We start from the raw sequence: 19,835 nt of genomic DNA on the forward strand, positions 1-19,835 counted from the left end.
AGTAAATATTAGATGTTATTATCATTGTGTAAATATCTGAAAGAGAGAAAGAATGTCTCTGCCTTCAAGAAGTATATAATCTAAACTTATGATGAAGGAAAAAGATGACAAAAATCACATAATAAAGTTATGAATATAATTTATGGTTTGGAGATCTAGTTCATGGAGTTCATATACACTGTAGTAGTCCTTAAAGAGAATTTAGAATTAAGATAAGGAATAAAGGGAAAATAATATTTTAATTATTTTTAAATTTTTTATATTTATTATCATGCAAAGCATATTTCAATATTGCTCATTGTTGTAAAATCACACTAAGACAGAAGAAAAATTCCAAAATATAACCATAAGTACACTGATGTGAATAATAGTATGGTTTGATCCACATTCATCCAACTCTAACAGTTCTTTCAGGATTGTCCCAGATCATTGCATTGTTGAGAAAAAGCAAGTTTCCACATTTAATCATTGTACAATTTTTCCTGGTTCTGCTTATTTTATCCTGTATCAGTTCCTGTGAAAAATAACATTTTAGATGGCATAAATCATATGAGCAAAATCATAGACTCATTTAGATTATTTTAGGATGTTAAATTAAATTAAATATCCTGTGTCTTAATTTTTCCCATTCCTAAACCGAAGAGTAACTTTTGTTTCTCACCTTTTGTCCAGGAGTATTGTGAGCATAGAAGCTGTGTTAAAGACAAAAGCATAAATATGAGTAATGAATTTTTAGTCTTTTGTTATTGTTTTAGAAAGCGATTTATTTGTCAAATTCTTATTTTAAGTGATATTGACATATTTGCTTCTCAGTTCTCTTCCATCCCCTTCATATACTCATACGTGTCTACAAATTGGTTTCAAGAAAACTCAAGCCCAGAATGCAGTCACCTAAGAGAAGGAACTTAATGGAGAATTATATAATTTAAGAAAGAATTGGGTATTTCGATTTTTAGGGGAAGTTTAATAAAAGAACTTAAAAGAAATGCAGTACTGACAATGCAAATGTTGACCAAGGATGAACAGAACACCAGTCTTTATATATTAGAATCATGTGGGGAAAGAAGACATTGGTATTGACATTGAAAAACTATCAACAATTTTAGTACATTTCATTTTATACTTTTATGAGTTGGCCTACAAGCTGATTATTTTAAGAAACTAGATAAAGTCTATAGAAGTAAATAGTATTCAAGCAGGCCCTATACTGGAGACCCAGATACTCTGGAGGCCTAGGAGTATAAGTATATTTTAAAACTTCTCACAAGGCTCAGAATTTGTGCCATTTGCTAAACTTAAATAAAAGATACCTCACCACCATGTACACAATAACAATTACAAATAGAATCCAGCATAAATATTTGTTTAGATATTAATAAATCAACTAATACAGAGGCAACATGCCAGAACAAATAAAGGCCTGAGACCTGGAGAAAATCTGTGTCCAACTTCTGTCACTGCAGTCTGGCTTCATGGCCCTGAAAAAAGCCACATTAGCTCCTCAAGTGCTCCAGACAACTCATTACAGTTATAAGTTGTGAATGACTTGCTGATCTGCATTGGGACTAGGAGTTTTGTCAAAAATATCTTCCTTTAAGTATCTACTAAGTTTCAGGTACTTAGAAAATAAGTCATTTTATCCTTACAATAATCCTGAAAGGATGATGATTTATTAAACTATTTCACAGTTGAAGAAACTAAGGCAAAAAGGTAAAATGACTTGCCCAGGGCCACTCAATAAATAAAGATGAGGACAATTTTGAACTAAAGTCTTTCTGAGTTCAGGCCCAGATTTCTATTCACTGAATCACCAAAATATCCAAGTTGGGGAAAAGAGAAATTAAAGTCTTTGTTGATCTATAAATGATTTGTATAACTTTGGGTAATTCAGTTAAGTACTCTAATCTTGCCTATTAACAACTAAGGCACTCTTAAATGTTTGCTATAGTCCTCTCAAGCAATGTTTTATGATTAGTATCATGTAAATGTGCTATGAGGATTTTAACTCTCTCATACCATATTTTTGTTCATTTGTTTTATTTTGTTAATTTTTTCCCTTAGTTTTCTTGAATATTTTATTCTTTGCGCCTCTGTCTTGATCCTAAGCCCAGAATTAAGAATTTTTCCCCATGCTTTGGCTGGCCACAGAGAACAGACCGTGAATACATGGGCCAGGGTCCAATTGGCCAGAAAATTAGACTCAGGCTGTAATTCACACATAAAATTTGTGTTTACAATTCTGTCTATACTCATGATCTAGCTTAAGCAAATTAAAAAAAAAAGTTGAATCCAGGAAATTTACCTTTACTTTGTTTTGAATAATGATTAATTTGATGAAAGGTTTAATTTTCCATCTGTTTCCTAGACCATTGTGTAAACAAAGCCCATGTACCACAACATCCCCAGAGAGACCAATGTGGAGATTCAATGTGTTTACTTGAAAGCCAAATACATATTTGTGCCTGCATATATAAAGTCAGAATTTCATATAGTCAACAAGGTAACTTTCCATTTAGGTTAGTATCTGAGATGAAAATCTTGATCTATTTTTTCCTTATTTGGATTTATTTATGCTTTGCAGTATTATGAATTTCTTCAAAAGTTTCTATTAGAGTTTCCAGTAAATGTGTGTGTGCCAGACCAAAAGCGAGAAATGGTAAGCCAGCCTCCTGCCTTATCCACAGTAAGCTGAAATCTTACCTTTTAATTTCTCCAAATGGCTGAGGGTTTGTGCTCCAGGATCCTGGATGGGAGACTGGTAGGAGCTGTCCAAGCAGTGGCTAGCCACACATGTTTTGAATTTCACAGGGAAAAAAAAAAAAAGATTCAAAGTTTATCAGAGCCCTTTGAAACCTAAATGACAATCTCTGTCATGTTCATTTTTTCTTAACACAGCAGGAGCTTTTCAAGATAGAACACTTTCTCTGACTCCCTAAAAGGAGACCAACACCAGCTAACAGGGCATGGCGAGAGAGTGATGGATTCAGTGACTTGGACAATGCCGAATACATCCGCACCTATCTTCCTGCAATCACGTGTAGGTCATACTGGTACACACCCATAAACCATGTGTCCACGTGTTTGGTGGCTGTGGGTGGGTGTGGTCACTAGATGGCTCAGTGGATGGAGTTCCAAAAAGAGTTCAAATCTGATTGCAGACAATCACTAGCCATTGTGATCCCGAACAAATCACGTGATCTCGGTTTCTCTTAATCCACGTGATCTCTGTCTTAATCCACTGTGGGAGGAAATGGCAAAGCTCAAGAAAACTCCATAGTAGGCTACAAAGAGTTAAATATCACTGAATGACTTAATAAATATATAGATAGGGATATATGTGTATATGTATAATTGTGCCTGAACTATAAAATGTTTCACATAGAAATTGATTTATAAAAAGATTATTACACAAAATAGCCAAATAGTATTTTTTAAACCCTTACTTTCCGTCTTAGAATCACTACTGTGCATTGGTTCTAAGGCAAAAGAGAAGTAAGGGCTGGGTGGTGGTGGTGGTGATGTGACTTGCCTAGAGTCACACAGCTAGGAAATGTCTGAGGTCACATTTGAACACAGGGCTTCCCATCTCTACACTTCATTCTCACCAAATAGTATTTTGATGATCTTTCAAATTGTAGACTCCTTGAGGTCAGGAACTTTTTTGTATTATGTGCTCTTGTGGCAGTGCCTTACAAAGTATTTGACTTTTGTTAACAATGATTATAATAAAAATATATGCATATAAATAATCTTATAAAGTTAAACATATTATTGACCCTGGTTTACCTATTGATTGTCATTTTTTTTGGATCTGTGAGTTAAAAGAGATGTGCTATCTCTAATTATCCATAATTGCAGCATATCTGTGCCTTGTCATCCTGTCTGAATCTTTTTTTATTTTCTTCCATAAATCCTTCATATATGGACACTTTATTTTATCTCCCTTGACATTGCATGGATTACACGGGGGACTTTCTTTTGGCCTTCTTGAAATTACACTAGAAAGCTTTGATTAAAATTCACATGAATGCTTTAAGGACAAGAACACTAGATTAAGAGTTAGAAAAGGGGAGAAGGGAGAAAACATTTATTAAGTCATGCAATACAGTGATACACATAGACTATCCGTTATCTGGCTCAGTTCCCATAAGACCAATCCATTTGTATTGTACATACATCTATTTATAATCTTTTATGCCCCATATCTTGCACAATTCTTCTCTGTCAAATCTCATATTTACCATGTGTCTTTCCATTGTCCTTTAGAACCCCAATTTTAAATTCTTCAGTGACACTGGAAGCTAGGTGGTACAGTGGATAGAACATTGGGCCTAGAGTCAGGAAGATGAGTTTAAATCCAGCCTCAAATACTTATTAGCTTTGTGACTCTGGAGAAGTCACTTAACCTCTGCTTGTCTCATTTTCTTCATCTATAAAAATAGAGATAACGATTGAACCTATTTCCCAGGGTTGTCGAAAGCATAAAATAAGATTGCATTGGTAAAGTCTTAGGACGGTATCTGATGAATAGTTTACTATATACCTAATACTATACTTAGATATTTATTTCCTTTCTTTCTTACTTCCATGACTTAAAACCATATAGAATAAGCAATTCACATACTTTATTTCTAGTTAAAACTATTTGCAACCCATACTTGATCCATAATCATTAGTCTGCTCTACCAACTCCTTATCAATAATATGTCTACTTGATACTAATATAGTCAGATTTAGAGGTAATTCTATCTAATCATTTAGAAGACATTAAAAATGAAAAGCCATTAAATGAGTGAGCCATTAAAAATATCCCAGTAAGTTTGAAATGATGAAAAAATATAGCCCTGTTTGAGATTTCATATTTGCCCAAATAGAACAAAATGTCAAAATGCTGACGATGACAATGATGATGATGATGATGATGATGGTGATGATAACTTGCATATTTATAAATATCATTAATGCTTATAAAGCAATTTTATATGTAGTGAATTTTGCTTCTGTTGTGACACTTTGTAGTTTAAAAGAATAATTACTAAATGCAGAATACTAATCTTCACTTGTGAAAATTGTAGACTGCCTGAGAAAACAAAATAAAGGTTTTATTTGCTTCAGTTTTTCACACTCTATCTTGTCAACCTTATTTTTCTTTGTTTTGTCCTTTCTGAAACAGCTAAGAGGGCATTAACTGATGCACTAGTGGCACGAGGAGCATAAGTTTATTGTTTCCTGTTATAATCTATAACCAGAGAAACTATATCATATGGGAGTTTGTTCTTTTAATTGGCAGGTGGTATGCTCGTCACTTAGTACTGATCTCTTTAGACTTTGATAGATATTTTAGGACTATGGAGGTTATTTACCAGAGAAGAAAACAAAACTACAATACTACTTTTTTTTTTCCAGAATGGTTACTGAAATATTTCCTTTGCTTTGTTCTTGTTAAAGAGTTCACTGATTTCCTAAATAATAGTTGGAAAATATAATATCACTTATACTTCATTCACATTGAATGTGGACTTTGATGACCAAAAATATCTGAAGGTAATATTATTCTAAGTGTTCATTACTGATACTTCTTCCTCTTCCTTTTCTTCCTCTCTTGTTCATCTTCTTCTTCCCTTCTTCCTCCTCATTTTTCCATTGAAGTGGCCCCATTAGGAACACTTTTCACTCCAAATGGTTTCCTTAATATTATTAAAAATCCATTTGCTCTTATTTAGATTTTTCTTTATAAGAATTCCAAAGAAAATTATTTTGTAGGGTTAGAAAAAAATTCTTATTTGATTTTTGAATTCCTTTTTTAACTCTTCCAGAGACTGATACTAATTCCCATTCTTCTTTCAAGTTTTGTTTCTGACTACTTGGATCTCACAATCCCCTTCTGCATTTGTTCCTTTGTTTTCTTATCTCCATGAAAATTTTCTATGGTTAGGGTTGTTGGGTTTTTGTTTGTTTTTTTGTTTTGTTTTGTTTTGTTTTTGCTTGTTCATCCATTTCCTTGGCTTTTCTTATTTTTATTTTTTTATTTTTTTACTTTTATCGTAAAAGTGGACTCTGTTTCCAGGGTGCAGAGAGGAATCTCTTAAACTTCAATTTTTCCTTGCTGCTGCCCTCAGTTCTAGTTTAGTTCATCCAAGATGATATGTTGGCTTGTGGGCTCAGAACTCTGAAAGCCACCTCCCACTGCTGATTCAGTATTTTCTAGGGATGGCTGATGGTTTGCAGGGTTCAAAGCATTGTGAGCTACCTTTTGCTGGGGCTCAGGGCCTCATCTTAAGCCTTGGCAAGGGCTCTGGGCCTCACTCTGGGCTTACCCAGGTCAGGTCCACTCCAGACTGCCTTACGCTGTGGCTTAGGACCTCTGTGCAGGCTTAGTTGGGCTCTGATCCTCCTCTTAGGCTAACATCAGCAAGGGAGGGACTGCCTTTCACTGGGATTCAGGTCTTCACTGATGGCTTAGGGAGAGGCTCAGGGCCTCAATCTGGGCCTACAACAGGCCAGTTTACTGAGGGTTGCCATGAGATGGAGGTTGGGACCTCATCTCAGGCTTAGGCAGGATCTCTGAGCTTCCTGTTAGGATTGAACAAGCTGGGCACCACAGACTGCCTTGTGCTAGGATTTTGCTTCTCACTGTGGATTTGTTCTAGGGTTCAGAACTTCAAGATTGGGGTAGGGAATACTCTGCTTTTGTATGGAGTAGGGTCTTAAAAGATCTTAAAGTTGGTTTGTGCCCAGGTTTGGAACCTGGACCAGCAGATGCAGGGTGGGCAGCTTCTATTGTTCAATGCAAGGCTTTGCTTCCAGTTCCCCTCTCACTCCAGTGAAATAGACCCTCTTTGCTTGCCTTTCAAGTTGATTTCTGCAGGAGTTGCTTCACTCTGTCCCCTTGTTGGTTCTCTCACTCTAGAATTCATTGTGAGTTGTTATTTTTACATTAGTTTGAGAGGATTCTCAGAGTGGTTCCAGGTTTCTGTGCTGCTACTCCACCATCTTGGCTCTACCCTTTCAGGTCTTTGGAAGATCTCACTAAGAAAAACTGCTGAGAAAACTGAAAAACAACACAACAGAATCTAGGCACAGAAGAACACATCTTTGCATCTAAGAAGGTAAAGTTAACATGGATACATAAATTAGAAATAAAGGATGAAACCATAAGCAAATTAAGAGGAATACCAAATAGTTTGCTTGTCATATCTATGTATAAAGGAAGAATGAATGTCCAACCAAGACACAGAGAACATTAGAAGATATAAAATAGATAACTTTGACTACATCAAATTTTAAAAACAGTGTAGAAACAAAACCAGTGAAAGAATTTAAAAGGAAAACAAAACTGGGGGAAAAATTTTAAGCAAGTATCTCAGACAAAGACCTTATTTCTGAAATATATAGAGAATTGAGTCAAATTTATAAGAACACAAAGCATCTGCCAAGACAAATTGTCAAAGGATATGAACTAGAAAATAAAATTTTCTATAGTCATATTAAAAAATCTCCAAATCAATATAAATTGAAGAAATGCAAATTAAATTAACTCTGAAGTACCAACTCATAGCTACTAGACACACTATGACAATTAAAACTTTCTGTAGTCATATTAAAAAATCTCCAAATCAATATAAATTAAAATTTGACAAAAAGAAAAGATGAAAAGTCAAAGATTAGAAAAGCAAGTAGGTTTTTTTCTCCTTGAGTTTAAAAAAAAATCTGAGACTTTTGCTGCAACATGGTAATATGCAGGAAATGTGTTCTTGCAGAGGTCAGTAAGGCTAATACAACTGACCTGTGTCTACTCCTCCTTTGTCAGGACCCAGGGGAGTTCCTTGCCCAAAGGAGAATACTAACACTCTTCCTTTTCAAAAAAGGTCAAATGCCATTTTGCCCCATCTCCCCATGTAAGATAAAGATCAGAAGAGTAAATCCACAACATTGGATGGCAGTCCTGGGGATTTAAAAGGCATGAATCAGGATAGAGAAATCAAAAGCCAGTCTAAGTATCCAAGCCTTTATAGCACTTCAGCAGCTTATACGGAAATACAGAAACATTTATAAACAGCATGGAACTGAAATGACATGAGGATCTTGTTTTTGCTGGAGCAAACATGCCAAACCCACAGAAAACTTCTTGGATGGTTATATTTCTTAACTCAGAAGATAAAGTGCTATGATAACTTGTTTCCATATATTTAGATTTTAAAAGATTTATTTTTTCCTTTAATAGCAGTATCTTGATTGTAAGGAAAAAATTAAATCCAGCGGGATGTTTATATTTGAAATAGTTGGCCTGTTTTGGTCATCTAGTTATATACTGCCCACCCCCCTCCCCACCCTCGTCCTCTTTGGTCCCATTTCAACTCAATGCAGCTCAGTATTTATTCATTGCCTCTGTAGATGCTAGACATGTTGTTGTTGTTGTTTTACATACAGTCTATCTTTCCCAAATTGTATATAATTTGATCATTTGTCTAATGGTGAAACTGCAATACGAAATGATTAGGTTTTAGTAAAAAAGGATCATAGTTCTAAATCCTGCATCCTCTGATACAGAAATAATGTAAAAGATTTCGGACACTATCCACTTCAAACTCCTCACTTTTTACATGAAGGAGCTGATGCTCAAGAGGTTATGACTTACACAAGGTCATATCGTAAGGGATGGAGGCGGGACATGAACTTAGGTCCTCTGACTCTCTTGGATAGGATGCATATCTTTAACTTCTTTGTATCATATCTACCTGTATATAGTGTACTAGTATTCTTGAAGGGAACTAATTTTTCTGTATCCAGAAAAGAGAAGTGTCTAGAGATTAGATAGGGATTTTGATATTTGTGGTTTGAAAGGCATCTGCTTTCTCTCCTCCATCTGAGAGAGGTTGATAATCTATTGCAAATTCTTGAATAAGAGGGTGTAGACTCTAGCCCAGTAGGAGATTTTAAATTGCTTTGTAAGAGACCACAGAGAAGCAAACAAGAACATATACATGACAAACAAAAGAGGGAAAGGAGAATGGTGTTTAGCATATTTGAATTCCACCAGAATCTCCCTGACCATTATTCACTAGGAGAGGATATGATAGGAGTGACCAGAATAGGATATGCCTGATCTTTTTAAAATTTTCTCTGGTCAGAAGTCCAATCAAATAATGAAGTACTTTCTTTCTCTCCACCCATATTGCATCTATTTGTAGACAAATATTTAAATCCAGAGCTTTCTGTTGATTTGCTCTTTTCAGTAGTACTTTAGAACCAGATATATCCAAAAAATAAACAAAGATGCATTAAATTATTTTTGAGTTGTATATGCCTTCACTTGAATACAGAAAGAGTAAATGAAAAAGGACATGATAATCCCAACAGGGAAACACAGAATCCAAAATGACCAGGGATTGATATATTTGACCATTAGGAGTTTTCCTAACTGAGAAATTAATTAGCTACATAGGTATAAGAAAATATTATGAAGATAATTTTAAAATATTTACCTATATTGTTGAGGGCAGCTAGAAGGCTGAGTGGATTAAGAGCCAGGCCTAGAGAAGGGAGGTCCTAGGTTCAAATCTGGCCTAAGACACTTCCCAGCTGTGTGGCCCTGGGCAAGTCACTTGACCCCCATTGCCTAGCCCTTACCACTCTTCTGCCTTGGAACCAATACACAGTATTAGTTCCAAGAGAGACAGTAGGGGTTTTAAAAAGGAATAATAATAATTTACCCACATTGGTCTCCCTCTTCTTTCTCAGGCAAACTTTGCCCTGCCCAAAAACCCTTGCTGAATAGCAATGTCTAACATGGAATTTCAATTCAGGTCATTCAAAAACTACTTCTCAGAGAACTACTTCATTGAAGATCCTGTCTGAGGTTCTAGAAATATTAAAAAAAAATAATGAACATCTCTGACCTCTAGAAACCTAGATTCTACTGGGGGTAAGGGATGGGCAATTGGCACATATACAAATAAATATAAAATCATATTCAAAGCGTTCTGGGGTGAGCATGACCCAGCCTAATCTCCTGGTATTCAGGTTCAGTGTTGGAATAAAATTAGGTATTCATAGGTTATTCAATATTCAACACATGAAGAATTTTATAGACTTAAAAGAAGAAAGATATTCAACTGAGTGAATCTCCTATAGTCCTCAAACTAAGTATCTTCTTTTTCTCTAACCTACACCCCCAATCAACAGCCCTATCCCCACATGTTCCTATAGACATATTAGCAATGAAAGGTTCCTCACCCATATGGCTGAAAAAAAAATTAAATCACGATACATTTAAAAATGCATACATTTGCAAAGGGAATAAAAAGAAAATATCAAATCACTAACATTTCAATTCAAAATATATAGCTTTCCTTGTCTTGATACAGATATGTCATCATTTTTTTCTTTTCATTAGCCATGAGTAGAGTTTTTCTTTTTAATTTTGTATTTGCTTAATTTTGCATTTGTTGACTTCACTGATAGAATTGAGAAAGGGAGAGGTATAAGAGAAGACTTTTTAAGGGCAAGTGATATCAATTATATATACAAAAATGAAAAAATAGAAAAAAGGTGTTATATAGTGTAAACCTCAAAATTCCTTAGACTTATAAATGTTGGAAATTTCACCATTGGGATATTTCATACTTGGAAAATTTCTTACTGATAGTCTATTGGAATGGGAACTCCATTGGCATGGGAGGTTCCTTCTCTTCCCTTCTTAAGATTACTTTAGGACAGAAACCCTTTGCTGAACAATGGAAAGGACTTTGACCTATGCTTAAGCATAGAACAGGAATTTCTTTGAGTCTTGATTGATTTTAGAATTGATACAATGGAGATACTTGGAATAAATCTCCACCCTATTCAGTCCTAATAGGATTGAGTAAGGGCTGCAGCCTAGATCAAAATTTAATTATTCCAATCTCTACCCTACTCAAGTTAACAGGATTTAGAAAGGGCTGGAACAAAGGAGTAAAGATTTAATCATTTGAAAAATATGACCTTCAACAGACATGTGCAAAAGCCAGAAACCTCTGGGCGGTCCTGGGTTAAGCGAGAGCCTCCATTGACAGGGAAATTGATGAAGAGTGATTGGTAGATGTGAGGACTGAGGGGAGGCAACTTGGATGGTTTCCTTAAAGATAGGAGGGTCTGGAGACTCGAGGGAGGATGGAGTTTTTGGTCGGGTGGTTCCTGGGCTCTGAGGAAGCTTGCTCGGAAGGAAGCTGAAGGTGGGGGCCTCTGAGACTGTTTCTCCATTTTGGACACGTGAGTGAAAGGGACTGATCTCTTTTCTTTGCCCCAGCTATCTAAGGGCTTGGGCCTTTTGGCCCAGCCTAAACAGAAGGGGTATTTAAGCCCTATTCCCTTCTCTCCCCTTTCTCTCTCTATATATATCTCTAATTCCTTTCTTGCTCCTATTGTAATTAAACTCCAAAAAAGGCTGACGGCTGACTTGAGTTTTTCATTTAGGAATTACATAGCTGATTCCTTGGCGACCTTAAATTAATATATATCAGTCTTTTAAAGTGATTCCCTTGTAACATTGTGGCTGACCACACGGGAGTCTAAAGAATCCTCTCAATAAAACTTTTTCCTTGCCTTTTTACTATACTGTTTCACCACTTAGTCCTTTTTTTTTTTAAAAAAAAAAAAACTTGGCTTAAAGACACAGCTGCTAGAACACGTGAGTATAAAAAACTTTTTCTCTTTTCTCCTTAAGTTAAATTGGAATCAGCAGTTTTTTCTTTTTCTTCCCTTTAATCTTAAGGGACAGCTGGGTAGCTCAGCGGATTGAGAGCCAGCCCTAGAGGCAGAAGGTCCTGGGTTCAAATTGGACCTCAGATACTTCCCAGCTGTGTGACTCTGATAGACAGAAAACAGCTGTTTTTAAATCTCAGCAACAGGACTCTAAAGTCCTGGCTGGAAGAACTGTTTCTAAATATCCTTTCCCTTAAGGAACAACTTCCTGGATTAAAAAAAAAAAAACCCTGTGGAAAGTTTGTTGCTTTGCCCTGCTCCCCACGTGTTTTGTGAAATTACAAAATATACATATAAAAATGAGTACTACATTCTTTGACAATTATATGGCAGCTGAAGAAGTAGGGGCATTGAGGAATGAAGGATACCTCCAAATTTTTATATTAATAGGTACTGTCATTTTTGTACTCCTCAATACTATATTTAGAGATGAAAAAATAAAAAATATTGAGGATAAAATAAAACAAAATGAGGATAAAATAAAACAAAATGAGGATAAAATAAAACAAAATGAGGATAAAATAAAACAAAATGAGGATAAAATAGAAAATATTGAGGATAAAATAGAAAATGTTGAGGATAAAATAGAAAAAAATGAGGATAAAATAGAAAATATTGAGGATAAAATAGAAAATATTGAGGATAAAATAGAAAAAATTGAGGATACAATAGAAAAAATTGAGGATACAATAGAAAAAATTGAGGATAAAATAGGAAATATTGAGAATAAAATAGAAAAACTTGAGGATAAAATAGGAAATATTGAGAATAAAATAGGAAATATTGAGGATAAAATGGGAGATATGGAAGATAAAATAGGAAAAATTGAGGAAAAAATGCAAGCCCAATTAGAAGATCTAAAATGTTTCTTACAGGATCAATGGGCAAACACCCACTCTACCAGAAACAGACCTGTTTCTGAACCTTTGAATGAGGAAATTTCCTTCCCTGAAATAGAGATGGAAAACACCTTCCCTATAGCCCAGTTAACAGACTGCTTCTCTCGTGCAGTGCAAATCTTGTCTGAATTTAATCCCCAAAACCCTTCCCCTGCAATCCCAGCTTCTCATGTTCCTTCTCCTACAGAAAACCAAATTCCAATGCAAGGGAGATCTTGTCCTCCTAGAGAAACCTGTCCTTGTCAAACTGACCCACAGGTGCAAAATTCAACTAGAGGCCTGTTTCCTCTAAGAGAAGTACCTGAAATAGGACGAAATGGGGATGTGGTGACTTTAAGACATAGGATACCGTTTACTCCCCAAGAAATAAATGAATTTACACGAAATATCCCCACATATGAACAAGATCCTTTTCTAGTAACAAAAAAGATGGGAGACATATTTTTTCAATATAATCCGTCTTACAAGGACGTTGAGAGCTTACTACAGGCTTTTTTAAGTGAACGTGAAAAAAATAAAATAATTGCTCATGTCAACAAAACCCGGGGGCGTAATGCAGCACATTGGCCATCTCAGGATCCCGAATGGGACTATAATAATCCTGAGGACTATCTACAACTATACCGTTGTAGAGAGGCCATCCTCACGGCCTCTCTGTGCGGACTACTGTGCGGACAGTACAGATAAGTGGATGGAACTGGAAAAAATTAAGCAAAAGGAAAACGAAACACCCTCCAGATTTATGGACAGAATTATCGAGTTTGGGGACAGATACTTAGATTGGGACTTAAATAAAGAGAATAGTTTAAGACAAGTTAGAAGAATCTTTGTAAATAATTGTTGCAAAGTAATTAAAAATTATTTCAAAACACAATGCCCAAGATGGTCAGATATGGACCTTGAAGAATTGCGAAAAACAGCTATATATGTTTTTAAGGGAAACGAAGAAAAGGAGAAAGAGAATAATGATGACATGGAGGAAATGAAGAAAAAAATGAGATGTGTAATAGATAGGATAACTAAATTAGAAAGTGGGCATGATAATGAACCAACGACAATTGCCCCTCTCCAGAAATCCAATTATCAATCCATTACTTGCCACTTCTGTGAGAAGAAGGGCCACAAAATGATGGAATGTAGAACCTTTCTTAAGATGTTTGGAAGGAATACACACTTTAATAATGGTTTTAGAAATAATAACTATAGAAATTATGATAATGGTTATAGAAACCAGAATTCTAGAAATTATAATAATGACTATGGAAATAACTATAATGAATATAGAAATAAGAACTTTAGAAACCAGAATTATAGAAATAGGAATTGGGAATTTAATGACAATGCTCAAATTGAAGAAAATTTTAATGATAATACTCAACAATATATGAGAAATGGCGCTCGTCCAAAAATTACTCGAGGTACTAATGACCCTCAGAGAGGTGCCCTTCAGGGGGGTGCCCAAGGAATATCCCAAACACAATGATGGTGCCCGGGGGGGGCTGGGGCACAGGAATCAGAGGATACAACCTTTGATTTCCCAGACCCTGATGTCCTACTACCCGTTGTCCCTATCCACTGCCCTCCCCATACTAATGAACCCCATGTTACCTTAAAAGTGGGTAACACCTATTATGATTGTCTATTAGACACCGGAGCTTCCTGGTCTGTATTAAAGAGAACACCTGATTTACAATGTTATTCTATTGGCTCAGAGAATGTAATGGGAGTATCAGGAATAACCCAAAGAGTTAAAAGACTTCCTCCTAGAATGGTGTCTGTAGGACCCCTAGAGGTACAACACTCCTTCCTTTTGATGCCTGACTCCCCTTTAAATTTGCTGGGGAGGGACCTTCTATGCAAACTCAGAGCCACAATAACCTGCTCCCCAGATGGCTCATTATCATTAGAAGTACCAGAGGAATCTTTAAATTTACTCCCTGTACTTCTCTCGGAAAACCAGGAGGCAAAAGAACCTTCCATTTTTGAAATACCTAAAGATATACCGGAGTCTCTTTGGGCCACATCTTCTTCTGATGTAGGCTTACTTAAATCTGCTGTTCCTGTGCAGATAAAAACTAAATCTAGCCCACCTCCTTCTATCCCTCAGTATCCCCTCTCAAAGGAGGCAATTGAGGGTATTACACCAGTTATTAACTCATTAATAGAACAGGGAATAATAATCCCTTGCAAATCTGAATACAACACGCCCATCCTGCCAATTAAAAAACCAAAAAAAGGACCCGATGGCAAACACATCTATAGATTCGTACAGGATCTAAGGGCAGTGAATAATCATGTTATAAAGAGACACTCCGTAGTTTCTAACATACATACTATTATTTCATCTATTCCTAGCACAGCTACATACTTTACAGTAGTAGACTTGTGTTCAGCTTTCTTTTCCATACCAATACATGAAAACTCCAGGCATATTTTTGCTTTCACCTGGAAGGGCTCACAATATACCTGGTGTCGGCTGCCACAGGGTTATGTCGAAAGTCCGAGCTTATTTGAGCAAATTTTGAGCCAAGACACAGACAATATAACATTTAAAAATAGCAAATTAATCAAATATGTAGATGATCTACTCTTGGCTTCAACAGATGCAGAAACATGTCAAGAAGATAGCAAACACCTTCTTTTGGAATTGCACAAAAGAGGACATAAAATCTCTAAGGATAAAGTTCAATGGTGTCTCCAAAAAGTAGAATATTTGGGATTCATCTTGACTGCGGGTGCTCGTTATATTTCTCCAAAACGAATTGAGAACATTCAAAAATTGAGTGCTCCTACCACTAAGAAACAGCTGAGAGCAATTTTAGGAGCAACAGGGTTTTGTAGACAATGGATTCCATGCTATGGGGAAATCACTAAACCCCTTATAGCATTAACAAAGGATTCGGTTCCTGAACCCCTCAAATTAGAGCCTGAACACTTGTCAGCTCTAACAGATCTGAAAAAGGCTATCATGTCTGCCCCTGCTCTAGGCATCCCAGATTACAACAAGCCATTTACTTTATATGTGCATGAGCGAAGAGGAGTAGCCTCTGGTGTGTTAACTCAGACTTTGGGACCTTCTCAGCGCCCAATTGCTTATTATTCTGCCCAACTAGACCCAGTAGCAGCAGGAGCACCACCATGCCTTAGAGGAGTAGCTGCTACAGCCTTACTAGTAACAAAAACCGTTGATTTAGTATTGGGATGTCCATTAACAATAATGTGCCCACATGAGATTGAAGCATTATTGGTAAAACATAGAACACAGGCATTCTCGGATCAGAGAATTAAAAGGTATGAAATAACCTTATTAAATAGTGAAAATATTACCTTGAAACGCTGTTCAACTCTTAACCCTGCCACCTTGCTTCCAGATTTACCCACTTCAGGAGAACCACTACATAACTGTGAAACATTAGTGTCCATGGCAGAAAAGCCTCGAGATAATCTCTTGGACACTCCCTTAGACAATGCAGATCTGATTTTATTTACCGATGGTTCCTCTTTTATGAGGGATGGCATACGTTACACTGGAGCTGCCGTAGTCTCAGAATTTGCCACTGAATGGTCAGCTTCACTACCTTCTAACATTAGCGCTCAAGGAGCAGAACTCATAGCTCTAAAACAAGCTTGTATAATTGCCAAGGATAAAAAGGCAACAATTTATACGGATTCTAGATATGCTTTCGGCATTTGTCACTCAGTCGGGATGCTATGGCTCCAAAGAGGATTTTTAACCTCAGCTGGAAAATCCATAGCTAATGCAGAAATTATTAATGAAGTTCTTTCTGCTCTCAAACTGCCTAAAGCCCTAGCTGTAGTTCATTGCTCTGCCCATACAGGTGGCTCTGACCCTGTCTCTAGAGGAAATGACCGAGCAGATGCTGCTGCAAAACTAGCAGCCATAGAAGGACCTGGATTAATTTTAACATTAACAACCACTGATAATTTAAATTTATCACTCTCCTATAATGAAAAGGAAGTGGAAAAATGGAAACAAAAATTTAAAGCAAAACAAATTAATGGAGTATGGGTGTCACCTGAAGGAAAACCCCTGCTCCCTAGAAGTTTCTATAACCAAATTTGCCAATCTATTCATAAAAATGGTCATTTTGGCACCCAGGGCATCGTGGACTCTGTCAAGAGAGTATGGATAGCCCCTGGTATAACTACTGTAGCCTCTAAAGTATGTTCAGCCTGCCCTACTTGCCAGGCATATAACCAACATGCATATCGTGGAAAAGCCTTTGGGGGACGTCCTCTGGCTTACACACCTTTTGAACATCTACAGATAGATTTCATAACAATGCCAAAGGCTGGACGTTATAAATTTTGTCTAGTAATTGTAGATCAACTAACCAGATGGCCGGAAGCATTTCCTACAACCCGAGCACAGCAGATTTTGTTGCAAAGATACTTTTAAAAGAAATTATCCCTCGTTTTGGCCTACCAGCACGTATTGACTCCGATAGAGGGAGTCATTTTACCGATTCTGTCTTAAATCAAATATATTCTTGCTTGGGGATAACTCCAAAATTCCATGTTCCATATCACCCCCAGAGCTCAGGCCAAGTGGAGAGGATGAATAAAGAACTTAAGACTATGATTGGCAAATTATGCACTGAGACCCATTTAAAATGGCCTGAAATTCTCCCTCTGGCCCTATTTTATCTTAGAAGCAGGCCTAGAGGAGACTTACATATTTCACCATTTGAGATGCTTTTTGGACATCCGCCTATACAGGCTAAGCCTTTCTCCCCGGCTTATACATCGCTATTAGGGGGAGATATTACTATTGCTTCCTATATACAGGAGTTACAGCACAAACTACGTGAACTTCATGAATCCGGAGCTGCAGTACAAGCTGGACCATTAGACTTTTCTCTGCATGACCTGAACCCAGGAGATAAAGTTTATATCAAGAATTTCAAGCGAACTGGAGCAACTCAACCTTCATGGGAAGGACCATTCCAAATATTATTAACTACTCCAACATCTATAAAGATTGGAGAAAGAGACTCTTGGATTCACTGCTCACATGTGAAGAAAGCATCTTCTGCTGAGACTGATTGACTCTATCCTATCATATGAATTGTGACTCTATCTTATCATATGAATTGGAGATAATAATCCATAGACAAATGGATGTTTTTTTTTCAAGAATATATTGAATTACTGATTTTTTTCCTTATTTTTTCTTATTTCTTTTTATTTTTTGATCAGAATATTTGATTTTTTTCTCATTTTTTTGTACTGAAGGTACACATAATTAATATTAATATTATTTTTTTCCCTGCAGTAATACAAGTTAATATATATACTCTTGCTATAATATCAATATATGCCTAAAAGCTTTAAACTATGGGAACCTGCCATTTATTGATAAAATATTATAGGACTGTGATTAATGTTTGTGTCTGATTCCAGGAAAAGGGATAAAAACAAGGAGCACAGACTAAACCTGAATAGTGCCAATAGAGCACACTAGAAATATTAAAGTGAGACTCAAGGTTGCGACGCTTAACTTATGTTTAAGTCGTAGGACTTCCTTGTATCTACACTCTTTTTGAAGTACTCAAACAAGTAAAAAAGCTTGACTATCATGCTGGCTCCCTATATCCCTGAGGAAAAATCAGACAAGGGAATGACATTTCCCCATCAAAATAGAATTCTAATTCTTTTCTTCTTATATCATGGCAACTTCCTGTAGTCTTGGCTACAAATGGCTAAGTGAAATATTACTGCATTCTGTCCTACATACTTGTGGGATAGAACTTACTTTAAACTGGACCTATACAAGGTCTATTTTGAATTTTTCTTATGTTTTTGATTATTTTTCTATTCTTTTGATAATTGACACATACACCCCCATAACTGAACATTGCATTCTGAGCTAAACTTGATATATATATATTTTTTTAAATACTTACTTCAGGGGGGATTGTATTTTAATTTAAAATCTAAGAATTTTTGAATTTTTTTTGTTTGAGATTTTATTTTTATAAAAATCCAAGACTTTTGTTTAAGATTTTACTTTTATAAAAAATTCAAAGATTTTGATTTTGTTCAAGAAAAGATCTTCAAGAAAGAAGCTTGAAACTTTTATATCCAGAGAATGAACTGTTGCAGAAAGATGCCAAAAACCTACACTTCATCAAGAATATCAAGAATGAACTTTGGATGTGATTGATTGGACTGAACTTTTGATTGAACATTTATTGTAACATTTATGCCAAAAGGGACTGCCCCTAATTTGGCTTTCTGTCAATGCGCCTAGCAAACATTGGTTTTGCTTTCTTTTCTTTTCTATTTCCTCTCTCACTATTCTAATTTCTCCTAGAAAATTGAATATTTCTTTAGTTAGAAGTGAATTTAGAACTACAAAATGATTATATTAAATGATCAATGGGGAGACTAGTCTCCCAACGATCATCAGGGGGGATTGTAAACCTCAAAATTCCTTAGACTTATAAATGTTGGAAATTTCACCATTGGGATATTTCATACTTGGAAAATTTCTTACTGATAGTCTATTGGAATGGGAACTCCATTGGCATGGGAGGTTCCTTCTCTTCCCTTCTTAAGATTACTTTAGGACAGAAACCCTTTGCTGAACAATGGAAAGGACTTTGACCTATGCTTAAGCATAGAACAGGAATTTCTTTGAGTCTTGATTGATTTTAGAATTGATACAATGGAGATACTTGGAATAAATCTCCACCCTATTCAGTCCTAATAGGATTGAGTAAGGGCTGCAGCCTAGATCAAAATTTAATTATTCCAATCTCTACCATACTCAAGTTAACAGGATTTAGAAAGGGCTGTAACAAAAGAGTAAAGATTTAATCATTTGAAAAATATGACCTTCAACGGACATGTGCAAAAGCCAGAAACCTCTGGGCGGTCCTGGGTTAAGCGAGAGCCTCCATTGACAGGGAAATTGATGAAGAGTGATTGGTAGATGTGAGGACTGAGGGGAGGCAACTTGGATGGTTTCCTTAAAGATAGGAGGGTCTGGAGACTCGAGGGAGGATGGAGTTTTTGGTCGGGTGGTTCCTGGGCTCTGAGGAAGCTTGCTCGGAAGGAAGCTGAAGGTGGGGGCCTCTGAGACTGTTTCTCCATTTTGGACACGTGAGTGAAAGGGACTGATCTCTTTTCTTTGCCCCAGCTATCTAAGGGCTTGGGCCTTTTGGCCCA

At 36.3% G+C, this 19,835-nt stretch overlaps 1 long non-coding RNA gene across 1 annotated transcript; it reads right to left on the bottom strand.

The window, feature by feature from the left end:
- Positions 1-267: 267 nt before the first annotated feature.
- Positions 268-3,168, bottom strand: LOC130458992 (uncharacterized). The gene is made up of 3 exons (XR_008918300.1): positions 2,701-3,168; positions 662-692; positions 268-514 (listed from the first exon to the last, which is right to left on the bottom strand). It is a non-coding gene; the product is annotated as an uncharacterized LOC130458992 (long non-coding RNA).
- Between the last annotated feature and the right edge of the window lie 16,667 nt (positions 3,169-19,835).

Source organism: Monodelphis domestica, chromosome 1 (genome assembly GCF_027887165.1).
Source record: "Monodelphis domestica isolate mMonDom1 chromosome 1, mMonDom1.pri, whole genome shotgun sequence".
Classification (NCBI taxonomy): domain Eukaryota; kingdom Metazoa; phylum Chordata; class Mammalia; order Didelphimorphia; family Didelphidae; genus Monodelphis; species Monodelphis domestica.